Source organism: Solanum verrucosum, unplaced genomic scaffold (genome assembly GCF_900185275.1).
Source record: "Solanum verrucosum unplaced genomic scaffold, falcon-dt-bn FXZP01000231.1, whole genome shotgun sequence".
NCBI classification, from domain to species: domain Eukaryota; kingdom Viridiplantae; phylum Streptophyta; class Magnoliopsida; order Solanales; family Solanaceae; genus Solanum; species Solanum verrucosum.
The window spans coordinates 519,755-535,802 of record NW_026020176.1 but is presented as its reverse complement, the minus strand read 5'-3'; the positions used below and the strand labels follow the sequence as shown (position 1 = coordinate 535,802).

At 33.6% G+C, this 16,048-nt stretch overlaps 2 pseudogenes; both read right to left on the bottom strand.

The window, feature by feature from the left end:
- Positions 1-5,865: 5,865 nt before the first annotated feature.
- On the bottom strand, positions 5,866-12,410 carry LOC125828974 (agamous-like MADS-box protein AGL62; annotated as a pseudogene).
- A 33-nt stretch (positions 12,411-12,443) lies between these two features.
- LOC125828973 (uncharacterized) lies at positions 12,444-14,431 on the bottom strand (annotated as a pseudogene).
- Positions 14,432-16,048: the final 1,617 nt, after the last annotated feature.

The following is a 16,048-nucleotide window of genomic DNA, read 5'->3' as shown; positions in this document are numbered from 1 at the left end:
GACAAGTCAGCATAGCGGTAACTCTATCTAGCAGATTGGAGATCCCAAGAGCTAGATTCAAGGAGAAAAACAAAGTTGTGACTGACGGTTCGACATTGTCAATCAACTCAATCTATTCTCATGATGAAGACAATGTTCAGAAACAAGGTTAAGACTTTAAGGCTTGTTAATGAATAATAAATCTTAAAGTTTATAATGATTTGCTAAGTTTGGCAGATTTGACCAAATAGTATCTACGAGATGACACGGTTAGAAATCACCTATGTGAGTGTGAAGTGTAAGTCGCTTCAAAGAGAATTTTATGTCAAAAGCCTATTCTCTATACACTTATGAAACCAGGAGGTGTTCATGGTTGAAACGAACACAACCGTAAGAACCATAAATGGTAAAGGGTTTGTTGACACCCAACTTTGGACCTCCACAATATATATTAATTATCGAGCTTCTTCAATTTCAAACGATTTAAAATAATTAGTTTTATAAAAAGTAATAATAATAATATAGTTTGCAAGTTATTTTAACTAGTTTCGTCTTATTTTATAATTTTTAGATAATATATATGTTTTACATAATTATTATATTTTATGAATATTCAAAAATCGTCTCAAAAGGAGTTTGTTTTATATTCAATTAAATTAATTTGGTTTAAAGTATAAGTTATTTATTTTATTAGTTTAATTATTCCTATTTTATATTATTTTGTCTTATTTAATTTTTTTGATTTGAAAAGAACATTTTATTTAAGTTACGTTATTTAAGTTATGGCCATAGTTTTAAAATAATTAGTTTTATAAAAGTAATAATAATAATATAGTTTGCAAGTTATTTTAACTAGTTCTGTCTTATTTTATACTTTTTAGATAATATATATGTTTTACATAATTATTATATTTTATGAATATTCAAAAATCGTCTCAAAAAGTGTTTGTTTTATATTCAATTAAATTAATTTGGTTTAAAGTATAAGTTATTTATTTTATTAGTTTAATTATTCTTATTTTCTATTATTTTGTCTTATTTAATTTTGTTGATTTGAAAAGCACATTTTATTTAAGTTACGTTATTTAAGTTATGGCCATACTTTTAAATTAATTAGTTTATAATCGAATTAATTATTTTATTTCGTTAACATTAAGAAGCTCATTAATTAATTTTATATTAGCTCACCTTATTTAGGTTTTAGCCGAATTTATTAATTCAACTCAATTTGGCTATTTCTTAAAATCCAAAATCTAACCGATTTAATTTTTTACTCTATATTCATCTTAAATGACCAAATTTTGGGATTTTATGTTGTATTTCCAACAATCCCTTCCAAATACACGTGCAATACGTACATGTACCAACCGACCCAACAATGTATTATAATAATACAACAACATACACTAACTGACCCCACCCTTTTTTTTTTCCTTTTTAATTACTAAACATACAATACATACAATTCAAAACATTTATACATACGTACAGCAGTAACCAATGACCCCCCCCCCCCCCCCCCCCCACGTTCTCCTTCTTCTTCAGCAGTCAAAAATGTCAAAGTAGCAGCAGCAATTCGGCGGAATCCATGGAAAAGCAAGCGTCTGCCCTCACCAACTCGTTCCAGCCTGCTGCCTTGTCCGAATTTTCTGAAGTTTTGGAGAAAATTTCATCCCAGCTGCTCTTTGTTCCAGATTATGAATTTTGAAATCGGAGGAAAATTTCGTTTCTGCCCCTGCTCCTATCCGTTCTTCATTCAAAACGTGAGCCCTGGAATTTCCCCTATATATATGTCCCTCCTTCTCCATTTAAAGGGTTGGAAAATTTTGAGAGTAAAGAATACTGATAGCAACTTAGGCAAAAGCAGTAAAAAATATTTACTAAGCACATTAGAAATATAAGAGAGATCAGTGAGACCATAGTGGGGTTTCCCTGCTCATTCATAAGAAAGTTCTCATCATCTCATTTTGGTGGGAAAGGTTGTCATCTCCCTGCTCGTCTCGCCCCTGTTCTCTGCCCATCGAAAGGTGAATAACTCTAATCTCTTTCATTTTGTTTAGCCTCCGGTAGACGTTCAGGTTTGAGTTGTGGATAGTGTGGGCCTTGAGATGCTCTTATATGATGTGTTCGAATCTAAGTGATGGCTCTAATCTTCATCTTATTTTTCTGAAATGAATAACGTGTGTTTAGACTCTAAGATAGCTTAATGCTCGTTTTGGTTTGTCTCTCTATTCGTTTCTTCTTTCTTCCGAATTCGTGATCAATGTGCTCGCCTCGAGCTTTAGTTTGTTCTTCATTGGATAGCCATGGTATTGTTTTGCTTTTATGTTGTTGAAACAACGTTCATGCTTTCGTTATGTGTTCGGATGGTGTCGAATAAATTATGTTATTGTATACTTGGTTGTTGTTGAGTACAAGTTGGAATTTTAAGTTTGAGGCATGTCCAAAAATCTGTTTATATCTCGTTTCGGGAGGAAAACATCTCATACTAGTCCTCTAGAGTCATTTGTTGCTCACTGTTTTAGCTTCAGAAAAGGTGTGACTATGAATCTTATTGTCTTCTTGTATTTCTAGACATAATTTGGTTTGGTTTCGGTATTGTTTAATGGTCGAAGAATCTGGGAATTTTGGTCTTTAATATGGTCACATTTCTATTTCTCTGTAGCCATTTTTGTGATAGAAAGCATCTTGGCAATCTGTGGCTCTTTAATATTTCATGTGAATGTGACTTTCATTTTGGCGTGAGCTAATCATGTATTCTTGGTATATCTCTCTGTGTGTTTCGTAAGTTAGCGATTATATGTTTCCGGCCATTGTCCATGAGTGTTACGTGATGTCTAATGTTTGGTTTGGTTAAAATAGCCGGTTTAGTTCTTGTTTGGATTGAAAAGGATATATATATATATATATATATACTTATATATTTATTTATTTATTCATTTTATTTTATTTTTGTCTATAGCTTCGGGAGCCTTGATGTCAAAATCAGTAACACTACTTAATGAATTTTTGTAGTATGACCATGCTTATTTCCAATTCTCTTGCCAAAGTACTTGGTCACTTTGTTGTTCTTTTATTTATTTATTTATCTCTTATCTTTCTTTTATTTATTTATTATTATTAATAAGCCAAGGGATACATATTCATCACTAAATGGGTCTTAATGATTAATTTAATTGAAATCTTTTCTCTTGCGTTTGATTTTGTCCTAATGGTCGGCAATACTTATATGTCCCCTGTGTTATGTTGTGTTTGTTGGGTTCTCTTCTTCCATCGTGAAAAGAAAAGTTGATCATTATCAATTTGTCTATTATGAGAAGTGTAGTAATATTAGTTTTCTAGTGTAAAAATTTGGAGTTATTGTTGGATTGAGTACATTGGTCATAATTTCAATTTGCCGTGAGATTGGAATACTCTTTGACATCATTGGCATCGTTTGAAGTAGAAAGAGCATGTGCGGATATCCTAGTAAAATCATGTGTTTGGCACGTTGTTAATTTATTTTATTATTATTATTTTTTTATTTTTCTTGAAGTTATTGTATCGAAAGCGTCTTATTGCTTCATTTCTTCTTACGAATTATTATGAATATTACTTATGTATCTTATTTGCTCTTGCTACATGTGAAATCCGTCCGAGTTCGCTACGAACTCCTATAGTCTTTCTTGCATTTTGGGAGAGCCATAAAGGCTCAAATTCCTCCTTTCCTAGTCAGCCGACCATTAAAATCGATGAACAGGGTTGAAGGAATTCGATGCCAGGGAGAATTGAAAAGATTGGGCCAAAAGGCCCACTCTGTATTCAAATTTGTATTTTGTAATTTTGGGCCTAAGCCTTCGTTATTTTATTTATTAATTATTTTGTTAGAATTTAGGACAGGTATGAAGGTGGCAAGAATTGGGCCAAAGGCCCAAAACGAGATTAGGCCCAAGTACTGGCCCAGGCGGACAGAAAACCAGACTTGGGCCCCAAATTTCTCTCTATACTTTATTACTTCATATTTGGTTATCTGTCAATATGTGTTATTAGTTTTAAGGTCACCACAATTTAATTCCCCGAAAGATAGCCATTCTGAACTAATCTTCTAAAAATTAACTAAATACTCGCTTCCTATAATATTAAAACATAAATCTATCAAAATGTTTAACTTAGATAATATCGCAATACTTCTCCTTGTCCTTTTTTTTTAAAAATAGTTCCAACTATAAAATAATTCAATTTTGCAATTTTAGTTAAGTTAAGTTATTTTAGCCAAATAAATTAATTGTCGGATAACCGTATTAGCGGAATATTCTAGGTGCCTTAAAAACCTTCCTAGAATGTTAATAGGAACCTCGAACCCCTCTTTAAATATTTTCAATCGATTTCCCTGTTTTAATCTTTTGAAAAGACAGTTTTCTTAATTTTTCTTAAAAATTAAGTGGCGACTCTTAAACCAGTCAAATTATTATTTTAAATAAAACAGGGTTAATTATGTGACATATGGTTGTCTAGGTATACACTAAAGCTCGACGGTTCAAAGATATCGCGTCTACCGATTGACCTAGTATATCCGACATATGTTCACTACGGAAAGTCCAAGGGGAAACCTACTTATCTAGATGCAATTGATCCTTGCTTGTAAAGTACACACTCGTCCGTGCATTCCTTATGTTATAACCATTCCCATTCATGTGGGGGAATATTGGGTATATAGCAAGAGTTAATGGGAAATAGAGGGAAGATGAAAAGAGAGAAACTTGAAAAGTCAAGTTGGGAGCTTGAAAAGTCCTCTTATACTTTAGTAAAAAGGCATTTGTCCCTCATCGGTGGTGGAAAGAAAAATAGAAGAGTTTAAATAGAGAAACACTTATATTAATTGTTAAAAGGGTTGGAAAGAGGGACCCCCCTCGCGCCGTTGTTGTCGTCGCTCGCTTAGCTTCGACTTTGGAAAATGATCGATCGAGAGATTATTTTTTGGACAAAGTTTGTTTTGTTTAATTATTTAATTAATTAAATTAAATTAAATGGCCAAAACATTTCAATTAATTAGTTAATTAACCGAAATGTTCCAACCCAACTCGGATCCGCGCGCGACCCGTTTTATTTAAACTTTTCCATTTTATTTAAATTTTCCTCCGTTGGAAATGACTGTTCTGAAAGGTTGCAACTTTCAGGAACAACCATGACCGTTTGAAAGGTTGCAAACTTTCATTAATGGTCGTGTGGATTCTGAAAGGTTGCAATCTTTCGGAATCAATTCCTCTTGGCTATAAATACCACTGATTCTTCAGACTTTTTCCTTACGAATTTTTCTAATTTTTTCTTCTTCTTCTGCACAAAGTTTCTTCGTGTACTTTACTGCAGTTGAGTGGCTCGCTGACACCAGCGTTTTGGGTATCAATAAACTGGTATTGAGATTATTCTACCCTGGGAGGACATATTCCAAATCAAACATCAGATACTAGAAGGGAATAATTTCCTTAAGGGGACACTATTCATTCAATGGGCTTGATCCTCTTCCCGTTCTGTCTTTTAAAGATTCTGGTATGTTTTACAGATTTTAGTTTTTTGTGAATTAATTTATGTTCTTCTGTTCTTCTGTTCTTACTGGTTCATTAAACTTTGATAACTTCGTGTTTCTGCAAAGTTTGTTGAAATCAGTAATTCTATTTTTAAACACAGATTGACAACACTATGTTCTCATAAACAATAATTCAAACTAACCATATCAATATATTATTAATGAAAATCATATCATAATACATGTTTGTAGCATTATTGAAATAAAACTTTTTTTGAAAAAATCACCTTATTAATATAGATTTTAACTTACTAGAGTCTTCCCTAATATATCTATAAGTGATGATTTAGGGTGTTGTAATTTGAATTTTTCAAATTTCACACTCAAAAAGATTCATATCTCATTGAGGATGAAGCTTCAATTTATAATTGATTCAAACGTTGGTGTATATTAGAACTAGTTTCATTTAGCCAAGTTTCAAATATGAACACTTCATCTGTATTAAGCTGCTCAATCGACTCTCACCAATCTTTTTGTCTTGTTTGTGTCATGTGGTCATAAGAGTTTTTTTAGCAATCGCAATGTCTTCTATGATATCAAGTTCTTCAAGCCTATTTTTGAGTTGATTCACTTTATTTCTAGCAGCAGTCGCTTCTAGATTTGTACTTTCACTTAACTGCATATCAAAATTTTGAATACGAGAAATAATTGCATTAACTGTAGGGTGAAAAAATGAATGAGGCTTACTAGTAGGGGAAACCATCATTATTCTAATGTCAACATTGCATTCTGTAACGAGATCGCTAGCTTTTTTGTACAAACCCTCCTGATGCTTTGTAAATGTAGCAAACATGGCATCCTTATTTTCAATTTTTTTTCATTGATATCTTTTGACGCCCTTTAGTCTTTTTTCTCTTCATGCCTAAGTGAAATGTTTTTCACAAAATGATACTTATGAAAAAATGACATTGCACTTATTTATATACATCAATTTTCTTACTAAATGATATATAATTAATTTTTTAGTCAAAGAACACAAATAAAAATAATATTTTCATCATAGAAAAAATTAGGAAAGTAATTCAATATTATACTTTAAATATATTTTGTATATTAACCACACTATTAAAATATAATATTTTTAATTAAATATTTTAATACACTCATGAAATTTATTAAGTTAAAGTTAGAAAATATGAATATAATTTTAAAAAGAAAAAATAATTATCCATTTTAAAAAAATCTTTATGTATGATAGACAAAACAAAATAGTAACAAAAACAAATCTGAAAGTTATCTATAATGGGAAATATCTTACTATATTTTGCATAAATTAATCAAATTCAAATAGACAATAAAAAATAATTGATTATAATTAGAAATAACATTAATTGCAAATTAAAGTAATTTTAAATTTAAAGTAAACTTAAATTATTTATATGCATTAGCATTAAATAGACATTGAATTGAATAAGATTCAAAGATTTAACTTTAATAAGAAATAAATTAATGAAATGCAATAATACAAAAGGAAATTATATAATGATTATCAAGTTGAAGTTAATAAATGTGAATATAATTAGCTGTAAAATAAATTGCATGCCAAAAAATTTTAGTTTTTTTTTATAAGAAGCAAAATTAAAATCCTAATTTACCTTAGCAAAAATAAATCTAAAATTTAACCATAATAGGAAAATATATTAATGTTTTTACAAAATTTAAAATTTTAAGTAAAATCAAATCATTCATATGCACAATAAATAGTTGTTGACTTAAGTAGGATTCAAAAGTCTAATCTTAATAGGAAAATATATTAATGACATACAACAATAAAGAAATAAAATTTTACATATAATAATCAAATATGAAATTTTCTGTTGTTGGAACATGTTAAGTAGGAGTCGTTGTGTGTTCATTAGGAAATAAGCATGTAATATTTTTCTCTAGAAGCATGATGTTTATTTGAACTCTTTTTTTTTCTTAATCTGCATCTTTTCTATATGTTATTTTTAATCTCTGTGTGTAAGAATGTAGTCATGTTTGTCTTTGGTCTAAACCTCTCAAAGTGACTCTGTTTCTTCCAGTTTGGTTTGGATAATAATTTGTTGCTTTTTGTTCCTATCTTATATATGTGTTTTCTTGACATGTAAGTAGAATTAATCTCTATCCTCTCATTTAGTATGCATATAATTTTATTTTGGTCTTGTTCTAGTGAAGAGAATTAATAGCATAAATCAGAGGAAACTTACATAAATGTTCACCCCACCCCCCAAACCCCCGGACCCCAAATGTTCAGCATTTTGAAACACATTTTCTAACAAAGCCAATTTCCTTAAATTACTTGTGAGAATTGAGAAATTGAATTGAGAAACTAAGGCAAGGAGATCTTGTTGAATGATATTGAAAGAACTAAAAAACATGTTTTCAGCAAATTCACGTCAGCAACTTGTTCTTGTATGTAGAGAGAACTACCAACCATGGGTAGTGAAAATCAAAGTTTTTTTGCGATGATTAAAGGTAATAGTGAAGATAAAAGCTTTAAGCTGAAAAATTATGGGAGGTAACGGAGACAGGGGAAGTCACTTGAGTTGTCTAAGGATCCGATAGTTTCTCACTTCCAAATTCTAAAGCTAAGAAGAAGAAAAGAGTTGAGGATCTAACACGTTTTAGATATCAAGAGAGCCAAACTCTTCTATTCAACAATATAGAGAAGGGAATTCATGGAACATCATCCTTAGAACGAACATACGGGATCGGGAAATGGAGGAGTTGGTCAGCCTACTAGCAGCACTTCACAACATTATAATTAACAGTGAAACACTAGACCAACTCAATTGGGGAGCAAAAGGGGATGGGAAGTTCTCAGTTATAGCAACATTCAAGCTTCTAGGCCCACAAAATGCAATTACAGCCACTGGCCTTGGAAGCTTATATGGAAGATCAAGTTGCCCCCGAAGATTAGTTGCTTCAGCTGGATTGCACTTCATGGAGCTTTCCTGACCCAAGAAAACCTGGCCAGAAGGAAGTTTCAGATGGCTAACAGATGTTATATGTGCATGAAGGAAGCAGAAACACACAAACCACCTATTTGCAGCAGATCCTATGGAGTATGTTTTTAGGTCTTATTGGTCGCAAATGAGTCATGCCTCAGAATATCCGGGATGTATAGATAAGCTGAAGTTGCTGGAGGTTGATAGCACCATCAAGAGAATCTGGAAGATGACGCCTGCAGTCATTTTTCAGAGTATCTGGAACAAAAGGAATAGAAGATGCTTTGATGGAATATCAACTACCTACCAATCTTGAAAAACTAATTGCCTCATGTATTTGAATAGTTGGGTTTATTTATCCCCTCTAGATTCCCCTGATTCATTTCTTAACTTTGTCAGCTCTCTGGCTCTTAACGAACAATGTAAAGAGGAGAGCTGACCTTTTTCTACTTTGCTTTTGTAACTATTATGCATCTACTTGATGCCTGCAATAGAACTAATTACTTCATCAAGAAAAGGCTCTAAAACATCTACATACTTCAGTCTCAGAAGCAATTTTCGTAAAGACTATGCCTTGCTTTTCTCTTAATGAAATATGGAAAAATTGGTAGACAGAATATCAAAGGTCAGATAGGACCAGAAATATTAATATTATCACTTTGAAGACACAACTTGAAAACTTAAAATGGAGGAGATGGAGAGACGTAATACCCAAACAAGTTGATGAAACTTGTGAGTCAAATCCAAATATTATGTAAGGATCTTTTGAAAGAAAGGGTTGTCGAAAAAGTCCACCAAAGTTCACCTAAAAGTTTTGCACTGAAAATCTCTTCCCCTGAGGATTTTATGGATATTGTAAAGATGATTTTTTCAGAAATTATTAGTGCTCTTGAGGCCCAAGAACAAAGAAGTATGAGGTACCATGAAATTGCTCATGAGCTAGCTTTACAAGTCAATAATATGATCAAACCCAAGCTCCTCAAAAAAGGTAAAACTTTAGTGGAAAAGGCAAAAGCTACAAGAAGAAAAATGTAACTCAACCTTCTCACAACCATTGCCAAAAAGGAAAGTTACCATCATCCCACCACCTTTGAAATGCAGATATTGCAAAAAAAATCACCGGATGGAAAAGTTTTGTTTCCATAAGCAAAGGCAGCAACAAGAACAGCAGGTAAACCTTGTTATTGTGATGACGAAGAAGAAGTAGAAGAGACAACATTGTTATTGGCACTCCAGGAGAAAGAAGTTGGAACTTCAAAATTGAAATGCCGAAGAATGTTTTGTGAATTCCAACCACAAGTTTTAAGGTGTTGGAGAATGAGCTTTGTATTGGAAGAAGAAAAGGCATTATTCGATTTTTGTGATACAAGAATTATCTTAATTCATGTATAATGAAATTAATTTAAGGATACATGTATTGTTTTGTCCATGAACTAGAGAAGAGCAAAAAGTAAACAATAAAATTAAGATATGTGTACTAGATAAAGTAGGAAAAGTTCTATAAACATGTATGCTCTATAGCATTTTATGTAAGCAAGTTGAGAAAAAGATAAAAGAATCATTTACTCCACTAGTCTTCAACATAATTTGACTGTTTTTTGAGAATGTTCCTCCTAACACATTTCACACCCGAGTACTCAAAGTATAACGCCTTCTTATTAGTTAATTTAGAATTAGTGCAAGCCTACATTTAAAATCATCAAGAATCAGTAGGTAAATTTACCCTTCTCTTTTTCCTCATTTGATTTCTCTATTGTCTATTCCTCCCCAATTCTCTTACTTCAACCTCTTAATTCTTATTTCTTTTTATAGTGTAGTTCGACTATGGGAGATCGTCAATAAACAGAGTTGTTTCCATAGATTCCCTCTAATTGTCCTATTTTATTTTATATCTCAATTTGATTGGGCAGATTGTGTAGTTGACGAATTGATTTAAACAAATACATCTCATGTCCATTCTCCATTCCTCTTCATTAAAATTGAGGATTGCCATACAAGAACAGGAAATAATGTACAAAAGAAAAGAAGAACCAAAAAGTTTTCAATTTAAGAAAAGGATAACTAACCTAACAGAGACGGGACAATGTGGAGCCAATTGTTAACAGGGAAGAGATTATTAAGTGTACATGACAGGGCAAGATTGTGGAAGTGGCAAAACTTAAGTAACGAAGCAGTGAAACTCTTTCACATTCGCTCAATCACTCAACTGCTTTGGAGGATTTTTCAATAATTTGTTCAATTAGGCTGTAATCTGAATTTAGTGCGCCGAATAGCTATTGTGTTATTTCTACATCGTTAGAGAATTCCAATGGTGAAGAAGAATTTACCTCAGTGGCAACAAGAGAGAAGTTGCCAGAATTTGAGGCAGTTTCAGGGCCGCCTTTCCGCCTGTTGAGGAGATGGTGGGCATCATCGAAGTCGCCGGACATGGAAAGTGCGTCAATGAGGCAAGTGGCTAGCACGTGCTCCTTAAGGCCATAAAAGTGAGTCGCATGGAAGCAAAATTGTCCTGAGGCTTCCTGCAGAAGGTATCTACATTCCAGAACTTGGACCGCTTCTTCTCTTCTGTATCCACTGGAAAAGGTGACCATTACGCTAAATTTTATGTCTTCTCCACCAACACTGCTATTAACAAAATCAGAAATTCAATACAAAAACAGTGAATGTGTACATGAGGAAAGGGTGCTAGGAATGTAAATAGTATACAAGATCACAACAATGTTTTTCCAGTTGTTAGAAATTTGTACTTATATCCAGAACTTGAATCAGGTAAGCTGATGATGTAGCCATTCCTCTCAACAAACCATAGTTGTGGTTCAAAAATTAAATTTAAAGGTGCTCTGTCAAATACCAAAATAGAAGCAGTGTAACAAGAAACAAGAAACACAGACTATGACAAACCGAAGGCATATTTTGTGTTAAGATGATTAGATTGAAACCCGTAACAGCATCAAGGAGAAAAAATTGAACATCACCTGCCTATGATAAGCAGGAACATTTGGAGCATTATCAATGTTCAATCAATCTGGTTATTGCATTTCAAAACAGGAAATAGATGAAACACAAGATTACCCCCATCAGATGCACATGCTTGGGTGGTTAACACCCTCCACCTCCAACTCTAAATTTGTAGCGTTTGAATCACAAACAGAGCAAATTGGTGAAGAGGGGTATATTCATCTTTGGTTGAGATTTTCATCCTAAATTCTTGAAATCGGAAAGCCCCTCCCATTTTCAACCATCAAGAAATCTTACAATTAAAGGCAAAGGTTCATAGTAAAAGTGCAAAATAATACACAAAACATAAATGAAGCCAGAAGGAAACATCAATAAAGATAGAAAAATCACAGAATTGATTCGACCAACTAAGATTTTCAGAATTCAACAAGGTGCTAAAGAGTGACTTGATTCTATTTCTGTTGGTCTGGGTTATATTGAAGATTAAGTACTATCCCTTGCAGTTGAACTAAATGATAAAATCCGCCAGCTGTAGTCCATCCTGTCAGTAACTGATCAATTTCTCTCTTTTTTTGTGGCAGAGCATGGTTCTAGTTGAAGCACCTTTTCTACTCCCTCTTCTCCTTATCAGTACTACAAATATCTTCTAGTATTATATTTGCTTATCCTGCTATTTTTGGTTTAGATACTTTCCTTATCATCATTGCTTCTTTACTCTTGTATTTTCTTCAAACTTATTTTTGAGGCCCATTGGAAACAGTCTTTCTACCTAGCACAAGATGGGATAAGGTCTGTACACACTCTTGGTATAGTTAACATACTCTAGATGCAAGGCTCGATCCACCGTAGTCCTATTTTTTTTCTTCTCTTACCCCAGCTATCTTTCCAACCCATCAATAAATGACAAAAGGGCCCTTCAATCATGTTACTGTTTCAAAAAAAAAAAGACAAAAGATGCAGTAATCCTAACTTGAGTTCATTCAATTCATCCAATCTAATCTGAAACAAAAAATTTAGAAAAAGAAAATAGAAGGAAAGAACAGAAAAACATTAGCTGATTTAGGATAGATGACTGACCAATGACTACAACGGATATATTTCAAAGGGCTGCGAGTGATCCTTGAGTTGAAAGTAGTGTCCACCAATGCTTTGAATGGATAGGTGTTCCAAAGCAATGCAAAATCTAGAACACCGTCATCCGGCCAGCTGATATATCGTGGCTTTACTGATTTAGGAGATGCAGCACAAGGGGAAAAAGATACACAACGGACCTGATCATAAAAGATTAGTTCTGGCAGCTCTTCCACTTGGACATAATGCTTCGTTGGGCTTTCTGGCTGATATGTTGATGACTACATTTAATTTAACAAAACCACAAATTCAATGCAAAAACATTGAATAAGTACATGAGGAAAAGGTGCTAGGAATGCAAATACCTTCGACTTCATTGATAGTTCAAGTGCATGTGGAGATGCTCTTAGATGCAAAGGGACATCATCTGCCAAAGGAGAACTGGATCAGCAAAATGTTTCTAATACACGGTTCAATCAAATATCAGTGTTGGTCATACCATGATCTAATCCAACTTCCTTGAGAAAACAACTCATGTCCATGGCCTTTCTCTGTGCTTTGACGCAATTCTGATTGCAGAACAGATGACGACTTGGTTGAGTTTGTAAGATCAGCTAGTGCTTTCCTGCTACCCTTTTTCTCCAAAACTTTAGAATAATTATCTTTTCTTCCTGCACTAAATTTGTTTCTAGAGGAATCAAGATCTTTCCCTCATATTTGCGGAATTATTTTTCTTTGATGCTTGTAGAGCAGAGGCTTTGAGCTATCATTAAGTGCTTTTCTTCCACCAATCCCTCCTCTTTTCTTCGAGATACCATTCTTTCCCACCAGAGAAGCCCCTGCTAAGAAATAGTATATCACACCAATGTATTCCAGTTGTTAGATGAAATTTGTATCATTATAGTGTATACTTATATTCTGATCTTGAATCAGGTAAGTTGATGCTGTAGCCATTCCTCTCAACAAATCATAGTTGTGGTTCAAACATCAAATTTAAAGGTGATGTAATGAAAACCAGAATAGAAGCAGAGTAACAATAAACGACAAAGACAGACTATGACAACAACAAAAAAATTGAGATTTTCATCCTAAATTCTTGAAATCGGAAACTCCCATCTCCCACCCCTCCCATTTTCAACCATCAAGAAATCTTACAATTAAAACCAAAGGTTCATAGTAAACCCAGAAATCTTAGTGAAGTACAAAATAATACAAAGAACAGAAATGAAGCAAGAAAGAAACATCAGTCAAGAAATTAGAATTTTTGTATGGTTGAAATATAGATAAAAAAAATTACAGAATTGATTCCAGAAACATTTCTGTAATTCCCCACCCCCACCCCTTCCATTTTCAACCATCAAGAAATCTAACAATTAAAACCAAAAAGCTCAGTGAAGTGCAAAATAATACCCAGAACAGAAATGAAGCAAGAAGTAAACATCAATAAAGATAGAAAACTCATAGAATTGATTAAACCAACAAATTTATTCCTAAATTCTTGAAATCGATAACCCCCAACCCCCACCCCTCCCATTTTCCATCAAGAAATCTTATAAGTAAAACAAGAAATCACAATGAAGTAAGAAGGAAACATCCTAAATTAAAGGTGATGTAATGAATACCAAAATAGAAGCAGAGTAACAAGAAATGACAAACAGAGACTATGACAAAACTAAGGCATATTTTGTGTTAAGATGATTAGACGAAAACCAGCAAGGAGAGAAAATAGAACATCTGCGTATTATAAGCTACATCAATCTGGTAATTGCATTTCAAAATAGGAAAGAGATGAAACACCATCAGGATTCGGAGTCATCAACAGATTTTCGACGGGTAATTCTCCACCCATCCTAAAATTCTTGAAATTGGAAACCCCCATCCTCCATCCCTCCCATCCTAAATTCTTGAAATCAGAAGGCCCCATCCCCATCCCTCCGATTTTCAACGATCAAGAATCTTACAATTAAAACCAAAGGTTCGTAGTAAACCCAGAAATCTCAGTGAAGTGCAAAATAGTACAAAGAAGAGAAATGAAGCAAGAAAGAAACATCAGTCGAGATTTCAACAAGCAACAACATGCAAGAAATTAGAAATAAAACTAACAGAGAACTATGATTTTCAGTGTTGTTCCAAAAACATTTCTGTAATTCCCCACCCCCACCCCTTCCATTTTCAACCATCAAGAAATATTACCGTTAAAACAAAAAATCTCCAAAATAATACCCAGAAAAGAAATGAAGCAAGAAGTAAACATCATTAAAGATCGAAAACACACAAAGTTGATTCGATCAACTAAGATTTTCAGTCTTGTTCAAAAATTTATTCGTAAATTCTTGAAATCGGAAACCCCCACCCCTACCCCTCCCATTTCCAACGATCAAGAAATCATACAATTGAAACCAAAGGTTCATATTAAACCCAGAAATATCAGTGAAGCAAGCTTGAAATGGGAAACCCCCACCTCCACCCCTCCCATTTTCCATCAAGAAATCTTACATGTAAAACCAGAAATCATGGAATATCAATACAGATAGAAAACTCACACAATTAATTGGGACGATCACAATCTTTCTTCTTTCTTGCCGATGTATTACAATTCAAATTCCAAAAGGGAAGCTTTGGCGATTGCGAGACATAGCTCAACGGTCACTAATGAGCCTTTTGGTTTAGGAACTTACAATTAAAACCATCAATAGCGATAACAATCTTTCTTCTTTCTTGCCAATTTATTTCAAAAAAAAATTTGTGTTTTAAAGTTGCCAAAGAGAAGCTTTAGAGACGTTGGGAAATGCTCATATTTTCCCCCACTATCTATACTATGAAAAAATTGAATAAAAGGTTGCAAAAAAATGCTCATCATTGTTGGCATAAGTATAAATTATTATCCCTTATTATTTCATAATCAGCTGTAATTCTCAACCTTTTTTTATTTACCTTGTAGATAAAATCAGGGGCGGATCTATGTGTAACCGTGGGGTGCCACGACACTGTAATGACCCTCTTGGTCATTTCTGTGTCTTGCCTTCTATGTGTCGTTTAGAGCGTTCCTATAGCGACACCAAGTCATTTATGACTTGCTGGGACTGACAGTTCGGTCACCTGGTCGTTCGTTTGGTCTTGGTGCGAGTTTTTGTGTTTTGGAGCTTATGAACCTTGAACGATCATTTTCGATCAAAAGTTCAAGAAGATGACATCGGAATCCAATTCTGACGATTCCATCAGCTCCGGAAGGGTCATTTTAGGCTAGTAGCATGGTCGACATGATTCCCGAGGCTTTCAGTGTGAGTCGGTGCGATTAGGCGTTTTAACTTTAAGTTTAAGCCAAAGTTTGACTTTGGTCAACATTCTGAGTAAACACGCTCGGATGAGAATTCCGTCAGTGTGGTTAGCTTCGGAATGTCGAGTTTGGTCTAGATTGACCCTTCTTTTGTGTCTGGAGGTTTTCGATATCTTTCCGAGCCCTTTTGTGAGTTTTGACTTAAAATGACTTTTGGAAGTGGGACCCACTTTTTATCGAAATGACCTCTGATGAAAATTTCGACTGCGC